At 41.9% G+C, this 15,891-nt stretch overlaps 1 protein-coding gene across 16 annotated transcripts in view; it reads right to left on the bottom strand.

The window, feature by feature from the left end:
- SEMA5B (semaphorin 5B) overlaps positions 1-15,891 on the bottom strand; it is a 543,893-nt gene that overhangs the window by 283,429 nt on the left and 244,573 nt on the right. The window contains exon 1 of one of the 16 annotated variants that reach the window (XM_039330081.1): positions 12,861-13,084. The exons of the other annotated variants lie outside the window; for them this stretch is intronic. The gene's annotated coding sequence lies outside the window, so the exon portion shown is untranslated. Of the gene's footprint in view, positions 1-12,860; positions 13,085-15,891 lie in introns of those variants that run through there. 16 annotated transcript variants of the gene reach the window in all.

The raw sequence follows: 15,891 nt of genomic DNA, 5'->3' as shown, positions 1-15,891 counted from the left end.
GCTGCTGAGGTGGCAGCACTCCTTGTGGAATGGGCCGTGATATGCTTGGGGACTTGCAAGGACTCCGCCTGGTATGCCCCCGTGATGCATGCCCTAATCCACCTACCGATGGTAGAGGACGAGACCTTCCGGCCCCTAGTAGCAGGGTTGAAGGATATGAAAAGCGCTTCCGAGCGTCGGAATTCCGCTGTGCGTGAAATGTAATGTCTTAGTGCCCTGCGTACGTCCAAGGTGTGCCATTGTTGCTCCAGGGGATGAGCTGGGTTTGGACAGAAGTCTGGTAGGACTATTTCCTGTGATCTGTGAAAAAGGGAGTTGACCTTTGGAATGAATGAAGGGTCTATTCTTAGGACTACCTTGTCCCTGTGAAAATGGCACAGGTCCTTCCTCATTGAGAGAGAAGCTAACTCGGATATCCGCCGAGCTGACGTGATGGCTACCAAGAATGCTACCTTATGGGTCAGATAGCGAATGTCACATGTTTTGAGTGGTTCGAAGGGCGCTCTGGTAAGAGCTTGTAGTACTCGTGGTAGTTCCCACGATGGATACCTATGCACGGTTGGCGGTCTGATGTTTGCAGCCCCCTTGAGGAAGGATCGTATTAAGGGATGCTTGCCCAAGGATTCACCGGGGCTGGCAGAAAGTATAGTTGAGAGGGCGGCGATTTGCCTGCGCAGTGTGTTTGGCGAGAGGTCCCTCTCTAGGCCATCTAGTAAAAATTCTAGGATCTTGGGAATTGTGATCCCTTCGAGTAACAATTCCTGTTTAGAGCACCATGATTGGAAGCTTCTCCACGTGGCCTCGTAGATACGGTTCGTGGAGGGGCGCCTTGATGCCTGTATGACCCTAATTACACCCTGTGAGCAAGCCCCCTTGGCTAAAATTGACCGTTCAAGAGCCAGACGGCTAGTTGTAGCCATTGTGGCTCTGGGTGGGAGATCTCCCCCTGCTTGAGGGAGATCCTCTCCGGAGGAATCCGCCATGGATTCGTGCGGGAGAGACTCCTCAAGTCTGCGAACCAAGGTCTCCTTGGCCAATAAGGGGCCACAAGGATTACCTCGGCCCTTTCCCGCAGAATCTTGCGTACTACCGCCGGAAGGAGAGGTAAGGGTGGAAACGCGTACAGGAGCCCCCTTGGCCATGGGCTCCGTAACGCGTCCGTCTGCTCTGCTCCCTTGGATGGGAATCGGGAGAAGAAGCGAGTTAGGTGGGCATTGGAAGGAGAGGCAAAAAGGTCCACCTGGGGAAGCCCGAAGCGGTGACAGACCTCCCTGAAGATCCTCGGGTGTAGTTGCCACTCCGAGTGATCTATTGTTGATCTGCTCAACAGATCTGCTTGGATGTTTGCCTCCCCCGATATGTGGTCGGCCTTTATGGAGGCCAGATTTTGTTCCGCCCAGGCCCCCAGTAGGAGGGCCTCGGCCGAGAGCGAGCGAGAGTGTGTGCCCCCCTGACGGTTTATGTGGGCCTTGGCTGTCACGTTGTCCGTCAGGACCAGTACGTGCCTGCCTTTTATGCTGCTGTGAAAATGCCTTAACGCTAGGTGAATAGCCCGCAGCTCGAGCCAGTTTATGTTGTGTCGGAGATCCACCGCTGACCAGCGGCCCTGTGTCCACTTGGTCCCCAAGTGGCCTCCCCAGCCGAATAAGCTCGCATCTGTTGTGACTACTACTCTGTCTGGTTCCCTGAAGGGGGACCCCCTGAGGAGAGCTGGAGATAGCCACCACCTGAGGGAGTGTCGTACTCTCAGAGGTATGCCTACCCTCTTCCGGGATGCACTGATTTGTTGTCTCTGAAACGGGAGCATGAACCATTGCAGTTCTCTTGAGTGCAGCCTTGCCCAAGGAACTATTGCTATGGTCGATATCATCTTCCCTAGCAGCTGGGAGAGGCAGACCAGCGTCACTGACTGACCGCGGCTTACCTGTTTTACGGCTTTCTTTATGCTGCTGAGGCGTTCCTGTGATAGGTACACCTTGCATTCCTTTGTGTCTATGACCGCTCCCAGGTGGAGTATTCTCGTAGTTGGGGTTAGATGGCTCTTTGGAAAGTTCACCGAGAAGCCGTGGTCCTGCAGCATTTTTATCACTAACTTTAGGTCCGCCCGAGACTGCTGGGCGGACGATGACTGGATTAGAATATCGTCCAGGTAGCACTGGACTCTGACTGGTACGTTTCTTAGTTGTGCTGCCAGAACCGCCAGAATCTTGGTGAACACCCTGGGCGCTGATGACAGGCCGAATGGAAGTGCCCTGTATTGAAAATGGTGCCCCCTGTAGGCAAACCGTAGAAAGCGGCGGTGAGCCAGAGAGATAGGGATGTGCAAGTATGCCTCCGTGAGGTCGATCGATGCCAGAAAATCCCCTTTCCTTACGCTTCCAAGGATGGAGCGTAGTGTCTGCATTTTGAATTTGCGGTATTTTATGTAGAAATTTAGCCTTTTCAAATCCAAAACGGCTCTCCAACCCCCCGAGGGTTTTGGGACCACGAAGAGGATAGAATAAAACCCCTGGTCTCTCTGGTTCATAGGCACCGGCTCTACGGCCCGTATGTTTAGAAGGTGCTGAACGGCCTCGTTCATGAGCCTTCTCTTTGTTGGGTTTGTGGGACAGGGGCACGGGCGGAAGCGGTTCGGGGGCTTTGAGAGAAATTCTAGAGATAGACCATGACGTATGGTGTTCCTGACCCATACGTCCGTGGTGGTCTCTTCCCACTGGGGAGCAAACCCTGCTAGTCTGCCCCCTATGGGAAGGTCTGGGCGGGAGTCATCTGGTACGGCGGAAGGGGCGGTTGTTCCCCCGAAAGGGCCGTCTTCCCTGTGTTTGCCTATGTCTTGTGTTCTGTCTGTCCCCCTGTCTTTCCCTATCCTGTCTAGCTTGGAAGGGTTGGGAATTTTGAAAGTAGTTGACCCTGGCTTCCGTACGAAAGGATTGTTTCCTTCCCCAGGAGCCGGGTCTCTTGTCCTGCCTTTTAAGCATGTGTTTAAGGACCTTGCGCTTGTCCTTGTTCTCTGTCAGGTATGGCGTTAGTGCCTCACCAAACAGCTTTGCCCCTTGGTACGGAGCCGAAGCCAATTTCCACTTGGATTTGGTATCCGCCTGCCAGTTCTTTAGCCAGAGGATGCGCCTGCTCGTGTTGTTTGCCGCCATTGCCTTGGCTGAAAACTTGGTCGCTAACAGTGTTGCGTCCGACGCATATTCCGTGGCCGCTACCATTTTGCTGAGTTCCTGATGAGTGCGTATATCTTCCATGGGAACCCGGCCCTGTAGCTCACGGAGCCAACAAAGTGTGGCTCTGGTGAAAAAGGACGCGGAGGTAGACGCCCTGGTAGCCCAAGCTATTGCCTGGTGCGTTCTCCTGTAGTTGGACTCACTCTTTCGGTCCTCGGCTTTAAGAGCCTCAGCAAAATCTCCTGATATGGCCGTGTCCGATATCAGGGGACCTATGGGTTCGTCCACCACCGGCACCTCCAATGTTCCCTCTAGCTCCCTTGCTACGTTAAATAGCTTCCTCTCCGCATTGCTAGGAAGCGGTAGGGAGGTTGGCGCTGCCCACTGTTTCCTTATTGTGTTTAGGAACATGGTCGGGCATGGTATGCGGTGTTGAGTGGTTACCTTTTCGGCGAACGTCGGCTCAGCCTCCGTGTCAACTGTGACAGGCTCCGCTGGTGTCCCATGCCCCAGATGGGCTGTGGCCTCAGCCTTGCGCAGAATAGTAACAAAAAGAGAAGGGTTAAACAGGCCGCTGAAGGACGGCCCTTGAGGTGAGGTGTCCTCCTCCTCCTCAGACATTTGAATCACTTGTGACGTACCTGGCTGGTCCAGGTAAGCTTCCTCAGAGACCGACGAGTCTGAGACGGAGGAGAGGTCCTGATGGTCCTCCGTTTCCTCCCGATGCCTCGTTCTAAGTCCTAGAGACTTGGCTTTTGAAGTTTGAGCCCTGGCCTCAAATGCACGGTCCACTGCCTGTGCTATTAGGGTAGCTAGCAGATCCCCCGTCAATGCAGGAGGAGTGACCATTGCCTGCGACCCTGCAGGTGCTGTGGTTAGCATGGTCCTCGGGGTTTCCTGTAACCTCCGTGGGGAGGGGGATCGGGAGAGCGATGAGAATTCGCCTATCCCACCCTCTGTTTGGGACTGTGATGAGCTCCCTAATGACCAAATGGCCCGTGGGGATGAAGGGAGACCCAGCGGTAGATCAGAACCTATTCCCCCATTCTGCCTATTTTCAATTCTGGCCCTTTTCTGGGCTCTGTCGAACTCTTTTTCTAGGGCTTGGTGTCTTCTGATTGCCTGTTTGTCAGCCTTCTTTGATGACTTCCTTGCAGCCTTTCTAGGGGCTGCAGAGGATTCCGAATCCTCTGAAGCAGGTGCTCCAGAGGATGAAGGCGGGGCTCCAGTGGAGGGAATGATTGCTTCCTCCATTCTCCACTAACGCTGGGCCGCGATAGGGGGGACCCAGGTAGTAGGAGAGCTCCAACTTTGAGTAAGGACAGGCGCACTACTGGGGGCGTCTGGAACTCAGGAGCAGACTCTGCCAAATTGTCAGAGTTAGTCACTGTGCACGGATAAGAACAGGCACGCTAATGGGAATGCCTGGAACCCGGCTTGACTATGGTGGGTAAGGACAGGCACGCGACTGGGGATGCCTGGAACCCACCACTAAATCCAGAGGCGTACGGGCCACTAATGGGGGACCCGAAGTCTGGAAGGAGCCAAAGGCAACTAAACACAGTTAGTTATGAAAGGTTCTTATTTACTTTAGGTAGAAGACACCAAGTCCTGGCATCAGTGTCTGATTTGAATGTCTCTGAATGACTAATAGATGCTTTAGTACCCCAGTACTGCTTGCCTATTATTCACTCCAGCGGCTGAACCTAGCTTCCTTAAGGAACTTTAACTCCCCTGTTTGGACAAAAAATATGGCCGCCGCTGCCAGGAAACTACTGCGCATGTGTTAACAAGGCTGCCTATGCCACGTGCGGTTGTAACAAAGAGCTGCGCGTGCTTCCAGCTGTGCAGACAATGGCGCCTCGTTTAAAAAATCCTGAGCAGCCTGGAGTGAAAAGACTGCTCCTTCGCACGCCAGCTGTTTCCCTTACTCAATCTCCCTCCCAGCATGCGTCCCCTTTGTCCTCCGCTTCCCTCGCTAACTGCTTGCCTTTCTGTCTTTTTTTTTTTTTTTTAAACGCGAGGGGTTGCCCGAGCCTCCCCCCGTTTGTTTAAGGCGGCTGCCGGCTGTTGGAAGGTGGCTGGGGTTGGTTAGGGAGGGGAGTTAGGGATTTCCCCCTTTTAAGTGGGGGAGGTTTCCCCTGTAGGAATCTGACTTCCTGAGTTTTACAATTTAGCAAGGAAATTTTTGAGTGGTCAATTAAATTGAATTAAATTATCTCTAATTAACTTTTAAACTAAGCAATTTCAGCTACTAGAAAAAAATCCCCCCCTAATGGAAAGGAACTATACCTGCCCAGGAGCCAAAAGTTCTAGATGTGTCTTCATGGCGAGATCAGTCAAGACTGGGGATCATGGTCCAAGACGGGGCGTGGCAACTTTGGCTGACTGATCTGATTGGCCAGGAATACAGTCTCAACCCACTGCGTGGATTATCCATCTCCAGTGCTGGAGAACTGTCTCTCCATTTTATACAACATTGACTACGGAGCTCTGTAGAAGATCTCAGCATGCAAGTAAATGATCCCAACAGCAAGCCCATGGTCCAATACATCAAAGAAAGGGGGCAGAGCTAGCCTGCTCAAAAAGGGGCCAAATTCAGCATACATAAAAAGAGTGAAATGCATTGTTTTCACTCCACACCTAATGACAAAGTCACCAATGACAAAATTAATAAAAAGAAAGCAGAAAAAACATCTTTTACCATGCTCACATTTTAAATCAGAAAGAGGGCAGGGACATTTGCCTCACCACCCTGCCTTCAGCATTAGGCTCACAATCACATTCTTCTTGTGGCTAAGTACAATTAAGACTTCTAATGAGGAAACTAAACTAGCCTCTAGTCCCTATGGGTCAACGAGAATTGAAAAAAGTTATTAGAACAGCCGCAGTGAAATTCAGAGTTAACTTAATCTTTGTCTTGTTAGTTTCTAAAATGGATTCCCCCCCCCCAACATAAAGGATTTCTCTAAGAAAGCAGCTTTCCCTGTGATTCAGATTGGTCATATTTGCAAATCTCAGCCTCTGTTTAATCATCATTACACTCTTAAAGCCCAGCATGTAATAGAACCTGGCTGATCCTGTCAGAGAATCTAAGCAGAGATGGTTCTGATTAGTACCAGTACTTGCATGGAGATCCACCAGGGCTAGCAACTAGACTGGCAAGCAAACTATAATAATTCACTCCAAAAGAAGACAACAGCAAACAAGCTCTTCTGCTGCTTAGAAATTATAGGGGTATTTTCACAAAGCTACCAGGAGTTGAATCAACTTGAAGGAGACATTTCTCTTTATTTGTTAGATGTATATCCTATTTTCCTTTAGCAGTTCAAGGCCCATATTCTAACATTTCCATATATTAGCGTCCTTTTTCGTTCTTTGTTTTTCGTATTATCACCCTACTCAGTTTCATCTAAACCTTCACAGGGTTTTTTAATGTATGTACCGGTATTTATTTAATTTACACTTATCAGAAGCAGTCAGTGATGGGGCCCACACTTTACACCAAGCCTGAGTCTGTTGAACTACTGTAATAGATATTGGTAATTGGCTGAATTTACACAAAATGAACCCTCGTTAATGGTTCAGTTCATGCGGCATGTTAAATTAACCCCAAACACAGCAGATTAGGTTTTAGCATATTGTGTGCAAATCAGACCAGAACCTGCCTGCAGGCTCATGATATTCCTTGTAAACCTTCATACTGCTCAGACTGGTTCAAACAAGCTCCAGATGCTAAAGATACACTCTGTGAGAATATGCATATGATTTACTGAGGCTTTGGCATGCTACCTCCAGCTGCTTTCTAGATATCTAAAGGTGAATATTATCAAGCCATTGTCTCTCAGTAATCCCATTAATTAATATCTATGTGAATTGTTCTGTACTAGTAATAATAGAATCTCCAGTCAAAAAGATCTTAGATATTTTTTAATTACTACATCATCCTTGAGAAAATCTGTTTGACCAGATATGATAACAAGCTATAAGGACTAAGCATCTGCTATCATGGACTATCTCTTTTCTGCTTATGTTCAATTCTATAACACAGTCAAGGAGAGACTATATATTTGCTGATATTATTCTGTATGCCACAATGAACACGAGAGTGGAATAACAATAATTAAAGTGAATGCTTGTCATGCCAACTACAGGATGCAGGAAGCAGCAAAAAAATCCTATAAAATAGATGAGATTTCTGATGGTAAAGAGGAAGGCAACTGCTAAAGTCACCAAGAATTTGTTCAGTTTAACTAAGAAAGGCAGAAGTTACAGAATTACTATAAAGTGCAGCTCTGCTCTAACCATTTTATCTCGCTCAATAAAACAATTTCTCTTTCACAAGGGGGCTGTATTATTCCCATACAATCCATGCCTGTTAAGATCTCCAGGCAAAATTTTATTTCATCAATACTGTACACTGGGCTGCTTTACCCCATAGAAGAGCTACCAGGAAAGAATAAAAATATATATCGAATGAGGCAAGAGGATTATAAATGTCAGGTTCTATCAAAATTCCCTCCATTTGCAATAATATACTTATACATTATTGCTCAATTATTAAGCACCTCTCATTTATTAACAACTCTAAAGCCTATTTTAACAATCAGGAAACAGAGATCTATATGGTTCCCATTTCAATGACATTCTCAAAGTCTTTGAACACCTGTAAGTCAGCCAGCCAACCAGAGAGCTTCTAAATTTAGATAAATAAATTTACACTAAATTGCAAATTCTTCTTTTATTCCCATTTCTCCTTTTAAAAAGTCATCTCAGGGTTTTATATTATTATTTAATTTTTGCTTTTCATACCATACTGATTTTGAAACCACTGTAATACAAGTACCATTTCTCATCCTGATCAGCAAGCATAAAATTAATCCCAAACAATCCTTAGTCCTTTTAGTACAACAACAAAATAAACCTCATATAAAAGACACCATCTTGGGCCTTCTGGAATTTATTTTATTCAAATACCAAATATATATCAATTCAGTGAGTAAACAAGGGCTCTAACAAATAATAAATTCTTAACAGAACTAGAAAAAGGAAATAAATTACTAAAATAGTATTTTTCAAAGTAAAGAAACACTGTAAGAAGAGCACTCAATCTAAAAATTACTTTCATAATAGGAAATCCTTACATAAATAAAATAGAATTGGTCAAACAAATAGAGCAAAATTACAGACAAACATCCTTAGGGAAAGGAAGAAAATTAATTCAAGATACAAAGAGAGAAAAAAAACTGATCTCATACTAATTTATAATTTGTTTACTGAGATGAGATTTTTGATATATCCTGGGCTTTTTGCCTATATAATATTCATGAATAAAATTATGTATGATGTGTGTAATGGGGTGCTTTTTTTCTACTCTGTAAATATGAGTATTAAGCACATAGTAAAATAGTAGAGATAAGCTGTTTATTAATTCCAAACATGATACAAACGGAGAAAACACATATTAATTTCTAATAAATTTGGACTAAATATTAACAACATCACATTTCACAAGATCAAAATGAGAGCTCTAGATATGTTAATCATTATAAACATCCAAGATTTAATGTCCAAATGTACTAATATTGAGTTTCAGTGGCATCAGTAATTGCAAATAAAGTCAGCACACTACACTGAACTGAAGCAGCTTTCCCTTCGCCTTCATAATTCTGAAGAATTATTCCTCCAGTTTTATTTCAGTGAACTGGGAGACTGTACTTCATGATGCTCCTTGATCTGGCAACCAGCACTCGGTCAACTTGAGAGAACTTGGATTGTCAAGAAAAACACCCGTGACCAAAACATGGTGAATGCGCTTTCAAAAGGAAAATATATCCTGCTGTAAGTAATTCTCGTTTAAATGAAAGGGGAGATAATCAGAAGAAATAAACAACAGCACTATAGCAATAGCTATAGTGGTGTGGGAGACTGACAAAGTAACTATAAGCCTGTCTTCTCAGGCTGCTGCTGGGATAGCTTCAAGATTCCCCACACACACTTTTTTTGTCATTCTTATTGCTAAACTGGATTTGGACTAGCTACTCTTCCACAAAGTGCATCTTCAGATAGAAAATAGCCCTCAAACAATTCACCAAAGTACTGTTAGTGTAACAACAGCAATAGCACTTAGATGTATATACTGCTTCGTAATGCTGTATAGCCCTCTCTAAGAGATTTACAGAGTCAGCATATTGCCCCCAACAATCTGGCTCCTCATTTTACTGATCTTGGCAGGATGGAAGGCTCAGTCAATCCTGAGTCAGGATTGAACTGCTGGCAGTCAACTGCTGGCAGAATTAGCCTGTAATACTACATTCTAACCACCGCACTACCACCATTTAAACTGTTGGAATCAGCACCCCTGCTTGGGCTTCTGCCTTATCCAGTATCCAGGAAGCAAAACGTGGTCTGTCCCTTTCCCTTCTAGACAAGTGTGTGACACAGTAGACACACCTTTTACATCCCAGTGACATTTAAACAAATCTCCAACACAGAACATGGATAACCTTCAAATAAACTGGAGTATATGTAAACAACATGACTTCATAAACAAAGTGAAGTGAATTAAAAATACAAGTATATCAAGGCACACATTTATACCTAAAGTCCAGAACTGCTTATATCAAGAAACATGAATGATTAACAATAAATGGACATGCACTGTAACCAATTTTCAGAATTTCATGAATAATTTGAAATATATTATTATTGCCCTTGTGCTAGGAGGACCAAAAACATTGGACAGTGCATACTGCCTTCATAGGAAAGCAAACACTATGCTCACAGAAACCACAGTCCTGCTGTCTATATTTGGCAACCACAGGCTAGAAACAGAACACATTGATCATCCTGTGTCCCAAGTAGTGCTTAAGTGGCTCCTAAGAACTGCATTCAATTTTAACATTATTAATCAGAGTTGTAACTCTATGACTAGAATGTTCAGATAAACATCAGGATTATTCTCAGAAATATAAAATTATGGCATGATTTCTGGTCACTCAATGTTTCAAGAAAGAGATTATCTCTAAGACCTTTGAGGACATTGAAACATTTTCCCCTAACTGAGCTATTTCTCATTATTCCTTCTTTTGTAACTGTTAAACTATCTACATATTGGCCCATGTGGCTTCAAGCATAAACTTACCACTTTCACTAATGATTCACACTGCAAATGTGAATAGAAAATGCACTAGCCATTAATATGGCATAACTCTGTTTACCTCCTGACAACATTAATGCTGTTTTCTTAAACAGTATAGAATTTAGTAGCCAAGAAATTAAAATACGCTTGCTCCTGGGGAAGAAAGCTATGGCAAATCTAGACAGCATACTAAAAAGCAGAGACATCACCCTGCCAACAAAAATGCGTTTACTGAAGGCCATAGTTTTCCCAGTTGCAATGTATGGCTGTGAAAGTTGGACCATAAGAAAGGTTGAGCGCCAAAGAATTGAGGCCTTTGAACTATGGTGCTGGAGAAGACTCCTGCGAGTCCCTTGGACTGTAAGGCGTTCAAACCGGTCAGTCCTAGAAGAGATCAACGCCAGCTGCTCTCTAAAAGGCCAGATCCTGAAGTTGAAACTCAAATACTTTGGCTACCTAATGAGAAGGAAGGACTCACTGGAGAAGGGTCTAATGCTGGGAAAGATTGAGGGCAATAGAAGAAAGGGACAACAGAGAATGAGGTGGCTGGACGGAGTCACTGAAGCAGTAGGCATGAACTTAAATGGACTCCAGAAGATGGTAGAGGACAGGAAGGCCTGGAGGAACGTTGTCTATGGGGTCGCGATGGGTCGGACACAACTTCGCAATTAATAACAACAACATAGAATTTAGATAATACAGGTAATATTAGGTAATATAGGTAAATATAGCCATGTCTGAAGCATCCACAAATGATAGTTGACAGACAGACAGGCAGATGCATTTCTGTATGATGCACAGAAATGTATGCCCCAACTGAACTTAACAGCCTTCAAAATCTCTTCTCAAACATAATAAATTGTATTTATTAGATTTTTATCCCACTTGTATTACTTCATAAGTAACTCAACTCTATTTCTTATTATTTCATATATACATAATGTTCCTTTTTCTTCCTGTTTTCCACACAACAACAACAACCATGTGAGGTGGGTTGGGCTGAGTGAGTGGCCCAAAGTTATTCAGCTGTTTTCATGATTAAGGTAGGACTGGAACTCAAAGTCTCCTAGTTTCTAGGCCAGCACCTGAATCACTACACTAAAGTGGCTCTCTCCTTTACCTGCTTTTGCACTTGAATTCAAGCATCTGTCCTTCTCAATATACTGTATACTTCTCAAATTGTAGTTAGAGGGAATCTCAGTTGTTACCAGCTGGTAGTTGCAATTCACTGTTTGAAGGATTTAATAACTGGTGCATCTATTTGCTTTCTCCCTAAACTTGTGAACCATCATTTAAACACAATAAGGAATACTGTCCTATGCTGAGCAGGTTCACTGTAAGAAATATCTTAAAGGTACTCAGTATATTTAAATGCCAATATGTAAGTGAAAACATGGATTGGGCATACAGTACCAATACCATTCAAGCAGCCCCTCATAGCAAGAGCCCAAAATTAAATTCAAAGTGTACTATTTTTATGAACAAGCTCTCCTGTGATGCCAAGAACATTAAGGACTTATCAATTTTTGGATGATTATTAAAATACATATGTAAAGTAATGCTATTCATCTTTGTCTAGAATTTTGTTATCCTTGAAGGTTGTTTGATGGGACTAGATCAGAGGTCCCCAACCTTTTGGGCATCAGGGACTGATTACATGGAGAGAGGTTTTTTCGCGGACCAGAGGAGTTGTGGTTTTGTGTACTGACTGCATCCCGTGGATGGGGCTTTGCTTGTTTGTGTGGATTGGTTGCTGGTATGCCGTGGACTGGTACCGGTCCACAGACCAGGCATTGGGGACCCCTGGACTAGATGGCACCAAGTTACAGAATATTAATACAATGGCTTGACGTCTAAATGTTGCCTGCATTTTTAAATTCTGAATGAGATGTTTAAATGTTTAGAATTATTTGATTTATTTCTAATCTACTCAGTAACTAGCCAAAGCTCTCTGAATTGATAAAAAACTTAGTTTGAGCATTTGAAATAATAAAAAGATACAGCAATAAAAATTAAATTTTGTACATTAATCAGCAGCCCGTAAAGTTACTGATAATATTAGCTTAAGTAGATTATATATTATAATACCAACTTTGTTCCAAAGTGAATTAATACCCAAGAGAAATAGATTGCATATATTAAGAGCTCTATATAAAAACCTCAAAACGTATTGGGGTAAAATGGAAAGGTTGAAGAAGGCAGGCAAATAAAGGTAATCTTCATCTCTTTGTAGGAGATTAATTATTCTAAAACAGAAAAGAGAAAACAGTTTTTTTCATTGTTCAACATTATGGTCCTACCCGCCCCACTTTACTAAGCCTCCCTCACTCCCCCACCCCAGAGAGAGAGAGAGAGAGAGAGAGAGAGAGAGAGAGAGAGAGAGAGAGAGAGAGAGAGAGAGAAAGTGATCTTTCTGATATACAGCTTAAACTAGAGCATCAGTTCTGAAGTCTAAAGGACATTGACCCTATCAATTTCCTTAGAAAGGGGAAAGAAGCATCTCAGTTTATTCAACACTTATCAAGCAAGTAGTAGCAATGAGATAATACCTCAAAAAGAGCTGTGTTAGTGGACAGTCAGAAAGAAGGGAGTGGGTCAATCACCAAGATGTTCTTAATCCTGAATTTTCACATCCTGCAATATACCATCTTTTCTGTTTACTTCTTAGGAGCCAAGACAGAAGAGAAACACTACAAGAATAGTAGCACTTTTCTCCTCATAGTTCTTGCTCCAAATTTGGCTTCTACTAAAACAGAAAAAAAAAAAAGGGGGGGGGAGGAAATGACTGTAAAAGAAACCACAGCTTAAACTTTGTATATCCACAAAAATGATAGGGAAGTGGAGACTGTTTCTATATATAAATATATTTAAACTGAGAGCGGATAAGTCAGAAAAAGTCAGAAATCCAAGTATGCTTAAAAATGCTCAGATACACATTGTACAGAATTCAGTTAAAATGCAATTATATTATTTTTAAAAAGCTTGACTGTATATGACATACATTTTTTCTGAAATTCAAATATTCCTCTTGTAAGGAATATAGCTGTAATCACTGCAATGCCCATGAAGCCAAACTGACTTGGGGAGAAAGAGAGAGAGAAAAGGGAAATTAATATTACTGTCACAGTTTGGTTTTAGAATTTTATAAAATGATGTGCATTTGTTTTAGATAATGATAAATAGGGGTGACATCAAAATAAACATTACTTATTAGAGTTTTGTAATGATTTATAAATATTTCACAAAATAATATAATGATTTTAGGGTTATATATTAATTATTTAATAGATTAAATACTGAATACAGTTCAATTCAGTTTATTGCAGTCCTAGACCAATACAAGCACAGTGCTCTGTGAACGTGAATGAAATGTGTCTGAGTGTCTGTGTATTCTATCTAATAGAATTTAAATAAAATAAAATTTAATATAGAGTTAAAATACATTTGTAAAATAACCTAGCTAATACCTATAAGCAAGGTTCAGGATGCAGCCATGTTAAATTATAATGTAAATACTAAAATTATATTAATTATAGTAACAAAATAATAAATGCTACATTTTATGATAATAGTAAATCTTTTGTTTATTTGCTGATATTTAATTTTCTGGCCCCTTTGTTTCCTTCCCTTTTTTATGGAGTCGTTTATTCTTTAAATGAAGACTATCATAAATTGTTATCAAATAAAGAAAAAAGATCTGGCAAAATGAGCTAATGATAAAATATCTTTGATTAATCCTGAATATGGCCAAGAGTTACTTCCTTTTACCATGTACATTCCATCATGATAGCTGTAAGTGGTTCAGACGATCTATTTATGTATTGGTCTTGGGTAGGCAACCTTGGCTCTTTTATGACGTATGGACTTCAACTCCCAGAATTCATGAGTCAGCACGGCTGGTTCAGGAATTCTGGGTATTGAAGTCCACAAGTCATAAAAGAGCCAAGGCTCCGTACCCCTGGTCTAGGAAGACTTTCTGAAAATATACCAGTGGTTAGCATCTGTTACAGAAATAACACAGAGCAACCTCTTTTTTATCTTCTCAAAGACTGCAAAGACATACAACCAATATGCAAACATTGGTAGATGGAGCTCTAAAGGCAATTTTAGGATAGGGGACATATTTTTTTCCTCCCTTAAATATTCAAAACTTATCTTCTTACATCAAATCAACATGTCCAGTTGTTTGCCTCTATCAGCAACAAGCAATGTGCTTCAGGAACCTTAAAGGGGTAGCACCTTCCTCTTGGTCTCCAAATAGTTAGTATTTCAAGATATGTATCATCTGTGCACAAAGGGTTTCATGTGGCTGGTTTGATTAACCTATAAACCTGTGCTCTGCAATCCAATTTTATAAACATCATCATAACACTCATGGCCATCTGGCAGTTTGGGAAACTATGCTTCCTGGAGAAAATTTCATAAAACTTTTTACCTCCCAAAAAACCTCTTCATCTCATCTTCAATGGCAATACAAAGAGAGAAAGAGACAAATGGTTGCCTTTCTTGGAACTACCAAGATTTCCTACTGTGCGGTAATATGATTACACGCTGTAAAAATTAATTGTCACTACGGAGGCAAAAATGCACACAGTGGTTTTCCCCTGGGTACTCTTTTTTTTTTTCCTTGAATAAAAGAAACTAATCCTATTTTCAGTTTCCGGATTCCTGCACAGTCAGTCAATGTAAAGGCTGATTTGTATTATTTGAAGGAATGCAACACTATACATCTTTTCATGTACATTGCTGTTTCTTTTACGTTTTCCTAGATCTCAGGGAATTTGGTAACTTTAAATAATCTCCAATAATGCTTGAACTAATGTCATATAGCTCCTTATATTCTGAAACAAAAAATAGTTCATTGCCTTTTAATCAATAAACACTAATTCATAGAGTTTAGTACAGACTTGCTGTTAGTTCTCCCCTAACACCCCTTCTTGTCATTTCTAATGTTTTTATTGTTGCTTTGTTTTCTCATTCAAGATTTTGGTTAATTGTCTTGAAATGGGAAACATATCTCCTAATCATACAAATAAATAAAATCCCCAAACGGTACAAAGAATTTTAAGAAGGACAACTTAATTGGGCAAAAAGAACATTTGCAATTTATTCAGCTAGAAACATTTTTCTAATTAGTTTTAAAGAGGAAGATAAATTTAGAGGATCTGCTAGTCATTTTCTCAAAGTTTGTTTCCTTGCAGATATTATGCAACTCTAATTGTACAACTACAGTACAACATAAATTACATAAATTAACACCAGTAGGTGAAGATTCTACACTATGTTTTATGTTATTTTATTGTTGTGAACTACCCAGAGTTAGACAGAGTTGAGCAGCATCCAAACTGAATAAAATGATACATATTTTTAAGGGAAATGCTAGTTTAGCACTACTGGTAAAGTAGCAACATGAAAGAATATCTACGGATGTCAATTAAAAAAAGCAACACATTTTTCTTCAAATAAAATGCCCATTTTTTTTCCTCTTGCCAAATAGACGTCATTCCACCCTAAAATGAAAGGGGGTGGGAAGGAAAATTGCATGCACTACCCAGTGCTCTAGTACAGGGGTCTACAACC

The sequence above is a fragment of the Crotalus tigris genome, unplaced genomic scaffold (genome assembly GCF_016545835.1).
Source record: "Crotalus tigris isolate CLP2741 ecotype Arizona unplaced genomic scaffold, ASM1654583v1 scf7180000024424.1579004, whole genome shotgun sequence".
NCBI lineage: Eukaryota > Metazoa > Chordata > Lepidosauria > Squamata > Viperidae > Crotalus > Crotalus tigris.
This window is presented reverse-complemented; position numbering and strand designations above follow the sequence as displayed.